The sequence below is a fragment of the Orycteropus afer genome, unplaced genomic scaffold (assembly GCF_000298275.1).
Source record: "Orycteropus afer afer isolate SDZICR_OR568_19922 unplaced genomic scaffold, OryAfe1.0 scaffold00073, whole genome shotgun sequence".
In the NCBI taxonomy this organism is placed as follows: domain Eukaryota; kingdom Metazoa; phylum Chordata; class Mammalia; order Tubulidentata; family Orycteropodidae; genus Orycteropus; species Orycteropus afer.
This window is the reverse complement of record NW_006921660.1, coordinates 2,469,978-2,479,734: the sequence shown is the minus strand read 5'-3', so window position 1 is coordinate 2,479,734 and position 9,757 is coordinate 2,469,978.

Sequence of the window (9,757 nt, the reverse complement as noted above, 5' to 3'; positions counted from 1 at the left end):
TTGTTCTCCCACTCTATCCAGTATCTCCTGCACCAATCCCCCTCCAAGTGATTGACAGTGGTAGCCGGGCACCATCTAGTTCTAGTCTAATGGTCATATCAGCATTGCCTCTTAAATGTTCTCTTAAGTAAAAATTGCCATCCAGAATTTTCATTATTGTAAGTTTACAGTCGTTAAAGATGCTACTCTAAAACAACTTTATAATGTAGCTTACTTAATTGGCTTTTAGGAATCACGCAAAATTAATGACAAAAGTCCTTAGCACTTGGAAAAGCTCATTTTGTATTTAAACGGGCAGTCTTCATATAAAATTATTATGAAAGCCATGCTCTGACCAGTGGCTTTCAAACTCTTTTTGGCTACTACTCACTTTAAGAAATATATTTTACATAGTGACTCAATACCCACACATACTCACCAAAAAACAAAAGTTTCACACATATAAAATACAAACCTATACCCACCAGCTACTCCTCGGAAGGAAGGTTGGGCAATCTACTTCCATGGTGATACTGCCTCGGCAACCCAAGGAGGGGTCGCTATGAGTAGGGTCCGATTTGATGGCACATAACAACAACAATATACAACATGTAGTGTATTCTGGAATTTTCTGTTCCAGTCTCTTCCATTTAAAAAAAAAAAAAATGCTAGCAAAAACCCTCAATTTCCTGCCTCACTAATGGATCTGGAATTGCAGTTTAACACACAATGGATCACACATCACTTTCTTGTTTTGACACCTAATTGATACGTGGTGCTATCTATACATCATCCCTTTTGTTATTTTCACTCTGCTGAAGATCCAACGTAAAACAAGCAAACAAAAACCCATCAAATCTATCACTACATATTCTTAAAGCTCTGGAAACACTGAGCAAATTCTTGTCAGAATTGTTCTATTCTGAAACAAGGTGCAGAGTGGGAATATCTATAGAAGAGTTTGCTGAAAGCTCCAATCATTTAAAATGTTGTGGCCTATGGAGATGATGTGGGATGACTGCGATTCTAATGCTACAATCAGAAAGAGAGAAAATCCAAAATGCAAATTTAGTATCTATTTCATTCTATAGGATATTTATACACTTCATATTTACCACAGTACACTCTGCAAGCAATATTTGTCTTCATCTGTTAAGTACTGTTACTTCCTTGTGACCTTTCATTTCAATTATTGTACTTTTCATTTTGAGGATTTTACATCTGTTCGATGATTTTTAAGTATATTTTTACTCAACTCTCATTTCTTTCTTAAAATACTGTGTGATATCAGTATGATCTTTATGTGGTTCTTATTCGAATTTTCTTTTCAGTAGCCTCTCATGATCCCTTGCTTCTGTATAGTGTGTTTTTTTTTTTTTTTACTGTAAGCTCACATTTCACGAACTCCATATTTGGGACTTCTTTAGAGTCTGCACTGATGTCTTCCATAGCAGATTTATTTCTAGCTGTTGTCTAGAAACTACCTATACAGTATTTTAAATTAAATTCTAGGCTGAAGGTATTTTTAGAAAACATTATTTGCAGAGTGGAGTTCCTGGGGGGTGAAAATGGTCAATGTGCTTGGCTGCTAACTAAAAGGTCGGAGTTTGAGTCCACCCAGAGGTTCCCTGAAAGAAGAGCCCAGTGACCTACTTTCAAAACATCAGCCCTGGGTTATCTGCTCTGAAAGAGGATGAAAATAGGTAGCTTGGAGTAAGCAGGAATGCAGAGGAAAGGATAGGGCCTCTCAGACAAAGGACTGACTGGTCATTATAGTCTTGTGCAGAGAATGCCTTCTCAATGTGGTCACTGTTCTGATTATCTTTTTGTGGTTTATACCAAGCCTTACTGTGTGGCAAGCACATGCTTCAGGCATGAATCCTGCACTTCAGGAGCCCCCATACTTGTTGCAAATAAAGTGCTGTTGATGTTCAACCAAAGGGCATCATTTATTCATCAATTATTGTTTGAGCACATATGCTGGTTCAGTGAGGGTTTCTGAAGGGCATTCAGGTAATAGGAACAGAATGAGCTAAAGCATATGGAGTCTAGGACCAGAATTTGAAAGACTTGAATTCCTTTTGCTACTGGGAAGGGAACTGCATGATTAAAAGGCAGAAAGCGACAGACTTTATTTACATTACTCATTCTTCCAAGTCTTTTAAAATTCTATACCATGCGCATACATTATCTGATCAATAATAAAGACAAGGAAGAAGAGTAGAGGTGGGAATGAGAGGGCATAAGGACAGCATGGAGTCCCTTGGTAGTGCAAACATTAACGTGCTCAGCTGCTAACCAAAAGGTTGGAGGTTCAAGTCTATCCAGAGGTGCCTTGGAAGAAAGGCCAGGAGATCTACTTCTGAAAAACCAGCTACTGGAAACCCTTGGGAGCACAGTTCTACTCTGACACACATGAGGTCCCCATGGTTGAGATGACTCCATAGCAACATTTGTTTAAGTCCAGCATAGTAGAGAAAGCTGGGCAATAATGATGCAGCCTTGAAAGGCTACCAGTGGAACCACAAGTGATCAAGGTAGAACAGGGTTGGAAGGACTTCTAATCTCTTGAACAGGGAAATATGAGAAAGCAGCGCTTTAGGCCAGTACTCTGCCAGTGGTAAGCAGGATGACTTCGAGTGGAGACAGATGGAGGCAAGGAAGTCAAGTGATTAGGAAACTGTGAGCCCAAGGTTACATCAGTAGTACAGTGGAAATGGGAAGGAATAAACAGAATTTACTCAAGCCTTCATTAAAGCAACCCCTCCCAGATCATGCTACCTTGTTCCTTAAAAAAATGCACTTACAATTAAAAAAAAAAAAAAAATCAGCCACTAAAAACCCTATGGAGCACAGTTCTACTCTGAGAAACATGGGGTCACCATGAGTTGGAATTGACTTTATATATATGGGGAGTAATCCAGGCTATCATCCAAATGCAAGGTACCTTACAAATAGTCAAAGAATAGAGGTATATTTTACCCCTCCTTCCAGAACTGAAGTTGAATGTGAGGGGCGTGTGTGTGTGTGTGTGTGTGTGTGTTCATATTTAGAAGAGACTCAGATTGTAACTGTTGTTACATGTGTACAGCTTATTCAAACTGTGAATAATATGCTATGTATAGAGTGGATAAACTAAATAGTATTTGAAACATCTAGTCTGTCGAGATGTTTAGAACTACCCAACGTATATTAAAATTGGAGGTAGTAAAGTATCACTTTGTATATCTTTTTGCTAAAATTCATGTGAAATACGGTCCTTGGGGAATGAGATCGTTAAGCTATTTCTGAGCTATATACTACTGTGTGTACTTGTTCAATGACTTGGAGAAGTGGGAGGCAAGAAACTACCAAAAAAAAATAATGTGCTAATGTGTTCATACCTGGACAGTTTCATACTAAACCATTATTCTCTAAGTTATATGCATTGTTTTGCTGTGTACAGTGTATATAATGGACAAATGAGTCTTAATTTTGCAACATCTGTCTCTATGTTAAAGAGGTTGCTAGTATATGACAATGGTAGTTAGTAAAATTAGCATATTTTGTACACTTTGTGTTGATTTCATAGGAAAGTCTGTCTTCTATAAATGACTTTTGGATATGAATTTGTTCAACCACCTCTAAGCATTACACATGCCTATACTTGTCTACTGGATTGTGGTGGTGAGAAGAAAGCGATCAGAGGGACTTGTTTAAGACCAAAATGGTCATATTCAGAAGATATCTCACATTATAACCATTGTTACATGTGTGCAATTTTATTTAACAGTACTGTGCAAACAGTGGACAAGTAAGTTATTATTTGAAATATCTAGTCTTTAGATGGGAGCTCTGGTAGCATAGTGGCTAAGGCACTTGACTGCTCACCAGAAGGCTGGCGGTTCAAACCCACCAGCCACTCCTCAGAAGGAAGATTGGGCAATCTACTTCCGTAGTGATACCACCTTGGAAATCCAAGGAGGGTTGCTATGAGTCGGGTCCAGCTCAACGGCACATAACAATAGCCTTTAGATGTTTAGAAGTGCTTGAAGTATTTAAAAGTACATGCATTAGATTGTAAATTTTGGTCAATGACATGAGACAAAGTATATGTGAACTGCTGTATGAAAAGTGAATTTACTCTGTAAATCTTCACCCAAATCCTAATTAAAAAAAAAAAAAAAAAGTACATGCATTAGAATAACACTTTGTAGATAGATTTTTAAGATTGATGGAAGATACTGTCTTTGGAAATGGAATTGTTAAACACCTCTGTGAACTCTGTACTTGTTTATTGCATGTCCATTGGATTAAGGGAGGTGGGAGGTTAGAAATTGCCAGAGGTGTTTTACTAATGTATACTAGAAAATTTCGGATTATCCATTGCTTTATGTTATGTGGATTTCATATAACTTTGCTGTACTGTATATGTTGTGTGTATATATTGCACCAATAAGTCCTAATTTCGTATCTCTGCTGCAGTAGCTAAAGGTCGGTGGTTTGAACCCACCAGCCACTCTGCAGGAGGAAAATGAGGCAGTCTCCTTCTGGAGACCATATGGAAACCATAGGGGGCAGTTCTCCTCTGTCTTGTAGGTCACTATGAGTCTAAATCAACTCAATGACAGTGGGTTTGGTTTTGGTTTTGGGTAATCTCTAGATATTAAAGAGGCTGCCAATGTATGCCAAAAGTAGTGGATAAACTAACACATTTTGTATACTTTGTATTGAAATTCACAGAAAGGTTGTCTTTGGAAAATGGCTTTTGGAAACGAAATAGTAAAACCACATCTAAGTGGCACATGTGCTTATTTTCATCCACTAGGTTGTGGTGGAGAAGAGTTGGAAGGAGTGGTTCTAGACCAGAATATTCCACTTTAGAAGACACTTTCAGACATAATCATTGTTGCATGTGTGTAGTTTATTCAACACTGCTTTGTATATAGTGGACAAACTTAAGTCCTTATTTGAAACGTCTCATCTTTCTAGATATTTAGAAGTGCAGAAAGTATATTAAAAGTAGAGGTAGTAAGTAACATATTTTGTAGATATCTTTTGTTAAAATTCATATAAAATATTGTCTTTTGGAAATGGAATGGTCAAACTACCTCTCTGACCAGTACATATTGTTTGTATTGGTTCATGGAAGAGGGAGAAGAAAATACAAAGACTTCTATACCAGTATGTTTATAGTAAAGCAAGATTAACCACTCTTATGTTCTGTGTGTTTTGTTTTACTTTGCTATGTATGTAGTATATAAAGGACAAGTTCTAATTTTATAACATTTAGTAGGAGCTCTGGTCACGCTGTGCTTTAAAGCATGGGGCTGCTAACTAAAAGGTTGGCGGTTTGAACCCACCAACCACTCTGCAGGAGAAAGATGAGACAGTCTGCTTCTGTAAACATTTACAGCCTTGGAAACCCTATGGGGGCAGTTCTAGTCTGTCCTATAGGTGCTATGAGTTGGAACTGACTCGATGGCAGCAGGCTTTTTAGTATTCCTAGACATTAAAGAGGTTACTAGTGTATGACAAAAGTAGAGTTAATAAACTAGAATGTTTCATACATCTTATGTTAAAATTCATAGGATAGACTGTTTTGAAAAATGACATGTGGAATTGAAATTGTTAAAATCCCCTCTAAGCATTACAGATGCTTGGATTTGTCCACTATGTTGATAGAGGTGAGAAGGGGAGGGGTTCTAGACCAGAATGCTTATTTATAAGACAGTTTCAGATTCTAGCCTATGTCACAAGTCTGCAGTTGATTCAATGCTATTGTGTGTATAAATTAAAACTCCCTGCCATTGAGTCAGATCTGACTCACAGCGACCCCTCCTTGGGTTTCTGAGGTGGTTATCACTATGGAAGTAGATTGCCCAACCTTCCTTCCGAGGAGTGGCTGGTGGATGTGAACCGCCAGCCTTTGGTTAGCAGTCAAATGCCTTAGGCACTATGCCACCAGAGCACCTATTGTGTGTATGGTTGACAAAATTAAGTCCTTACTTGAGATATTTAGAAATAAGACTGTCTAGAAGTTTAGATGGAAGGAAGAGTGGGCAATCCATTTCCATAGACATGCCACCTCAGAAACCCAAGGAGGAGTCGTTATGAGTTGGAAACAACTTGATGGCAGTGAGTTAGTTTTTTTTTTTTAAATTAGTTTAGATGTGCACAACACGTTAAGAGATGATGTAAAAGAACATACCTTTTTTTTTTGTTAATTTATAGGAATGGTTATATTTTGGGAATGTTATCTTGGAGGCAGTCTATTGAGTAGTGGTAAGGAGAGGGAAAGGAGGTGCAAACACCTCCTCATGTCCTAATGTCCAAAGTATGTTAAAAGCAGAGGAATGAAACACTCTCTTCATAAAATGTCCTTTTGTTATAGGAAAGACTGTCTTCAGGGAGTGACCTTTATTAATCCACCTCTTGCAGCTAGACATACTTAGTCATTAAAATGGTAAAAGGAGAGCAGGAAAGGCAAAGGGAAGGGTCTTGGCTAGTATCTCTGTATCTAGAAAACAGTTTTAGATTATAACCATAAATCTGTATGTGCATTTTCTGTGAAGTATCTGTGTTTATTGTGGGCAGTGTTTATTATTTTGCAGCATCTAAGTAAAACTTTGCTGACAGTAACTCAAAAACAATCACAGCAGTATATTGACAGGAAACTTCCAGAAATTGATGCTGGATTCAAAAGAGGACATGGAACAAGGGGTATCACTGCTAATGTCAGATGGACCTTGGTTGACAGCAAATATCAGAAAGATATTTACCTGTGTTTTAGTGACTAACAAAGGCATTCAACTGTGTAGATCATAACAAATTATGGATAACATTGTGAAGAATGGGAATTTCAGAACACTTACCTGTGCTCATGAGGAATCTGTACATAGATCAAGAGGCAGTTGTTCAAACAGAACAAGTGGATACTGTATGGTTTAAAATCAGGAAAGGTATGTGTCAGGGTTGTATTCTTTCACCATACTTAATTCAATCTGTATACTGAGCAAATAATTGAGAAGCAGGACTATATGAAGAACATGGTATTGGAATTGGAATAAGATTCATTAACAACCTGTGATATGTAGGTGACAAAACCTGATTGATCAAAGTGAAGATGACTTGAAGCACTTACTGATGAGGATCAAAGACTACATACAGTCTTCAGTATGGATTACATCTCAAAATAAAGAAAATACAAATCCTCACAATTGGACCAATAAGCAATACCACAAGAAATGGAGAAAAGAATGAAGTTGCCAGAGATTTAATTTTGGATTCACAATCAACACTGAAGGAAGCAACAGTCAGGAAATCAAACGTTATTGCACTGGGCAAATCTGCTGAAAAAGACCTCTTTAAATTTCCAGTGTATAGTAGAGCTGACAAGGGACAAGGTTGTAGTCACTTCTTGGCCACAGCCAGCTACCCAGAGGAAGTGAATAGTTGGACCTGTGGGCTTGGGACATGGTCACAGGGGACATCAAGCTCAACTAACGTAACATACTACACAAAAAGACTGTTCCACATCCTACTTCGGTGAGTAGCGACTGGGATCCTAAAAGCTTACAAGCAGCCATCTAGATGCAACGAAGGGTCTCTCCTCCTCCAGGACAGAGATGAAGAAAACCAAAGACACATAGAAACAATCAGTCCAAGGGAATGGTACACCATGTGATCCTCAGCCTATATGACAACGAGACCAGAAGAACTAGATGGTGCCTGGCTACCACAGGAGATCCTGGATAGAGTGGGAGAACAATGGGGAACAATACTCAAAATCATTTGAAAAAAAAAAAAAAAGGGACCTGGTCTGCTGGCCTGATAGAGCCTGGTGAAACCTTTGAGACTATGGCCCCCAGTTGCCCTTCAGGTGTGGAATTGAACCTACTCCTGTGGCTTCCAGCCAAACAAAAGACAGGCATATACAGTAGATACACTCCTTGAAGAGATCAATCATGGGAGAATAGAATGGCTTTGTGTGCATAGGGAGACAGCTGGGGCAGGAGTGCATGGGAGGGAAGGACACAGGAGAGAGGTAACTATGGGGAAGTGGGAAGAGAGTTGTTGCATTGTGGGAACTGCAGTCAATGTCATAAGACAAAGTGTATGTGAACTGCTGTATGGAAAATGAATTTGCTCTGTAAACTGTCACCGCAATCACAATAAAAATTGAAATAAAAGACTTCTTTAAAAAGTGTTAAGCAGCAAAGATATCATTTTGAAGACTAAGGTGGGCCTGACCCAAGCATTGTATTTTCAATCGCCTCATATGCATGTGAGAGCTGGACAATGAATAAAGACGACCTGAAGAAAAGCTGGTATCTTTGAATTACGTGGTGTTGGCAAAGAATATTGAAAATACCATGGACTGCCAGAAGAACAAACATATCTGTCCTAGAAGTGCAGGTCTTTGTCTCACCTACTGGTCATGTTGTCAAAAGAGACTTGTCCCTGGAGAAGGATATCATACTCAGTAAAGTAGACAGTTGGCGAAAAAGGGGAAAACCCTGGACAAGATGTATTGACACAGTGGCTGTGACGATGGGCTCGAGCATAGCAAGGACTGTGAGGATAGTGCAGGACCAGGCACTGTTTCTGTCATACATAGTGTTGAAGGGCCACAGAAGCCTATTTGCTGAAAAATTGCAGAAATATAACAAACTATGATTAGAGTAAATACTAACAACAATTAACTCTCTCATTTTCTTTTGTCCCTTCCTTCCCTCTACATGAACAGGATAGTAACTTTAGGTTGTTCTTCTCCTCACACATTCCTTTGGGCATCTATCTGGCTTAAACTCATTCCCTGTTTGTAGCTTGTAATTGTGGTTTATGGAGTGAGATGACCCTCAGAAAGGAGAAACCAAGCCTGGAGCAACCAAGATAAAGGAGAAACCTGAGACATCACTGGTGGACCAAGAAGTCTGAGTGCCCATGCCCATACTCTCCCCTCCTTGTAGAGTTAACCTTTCTAGGCAGGTATGAGGAACTTGAACGATACTTTCTCTTGACCAAGCACGGCTGGCTTTCTATCACTGACAACAAGAGAGGTCACAAAGGAACAATAATTCATCCCAATAAGAAAACATTCTCAGCATTCCTCAAATCCTCCTACCCCTTAGCCCAATTCCCTTTAAAAACCCTAACCATTTCCCAGCTTGGGGAGACAGACTTTTTAGAGGAATAATTCTGTCAGTCTCCTTGATTGATACTCAGTAAATTTTTTGCTTTCCAGCTTCAACCTGCTGTGATAATTGGCTCTGCAGGACAGGTTGCAAAGAGCCTCCTTTCTACAACATTCCGGTCACTATGAGTTAGAGCTGACTCCAGCACCTAACAACAAGCTTTTCAGATTGGAAACCCAAAGGGGGTTGGTACGAGTAGGAATCAACTCAATGGCACTGAGTTTGGTTTTTTTGGTTTAAGGTGACAATGTATGATAGAAAGTAGTGTTAGTAAGCTAACCAATTTTTAAGTATCTCTCTACTTCTATAGAGACACCACCTTGGAAACCCAAGGAGAAGTCCCTATGAGTGGGGACTGACTCGACCGCAGTGAGCTTGGAGCTTGCTGAGCACTCTATACTGAGTACGAAAGCATCTTGGGCATGGAATTGTTAAACTACCTCTGAGCAGTGTACATCAAGATTAACTAGGTTGGCTGCAGCAGGGCAGAAGAAGTGCAAGGGGAGAGATATAGGCAGACATGTCCATATTCGTATTTTGATAATCAGCGATGTATATTTGCATCTCTTGGCTGTATTATAGAATTACATTGTTAAAATCAA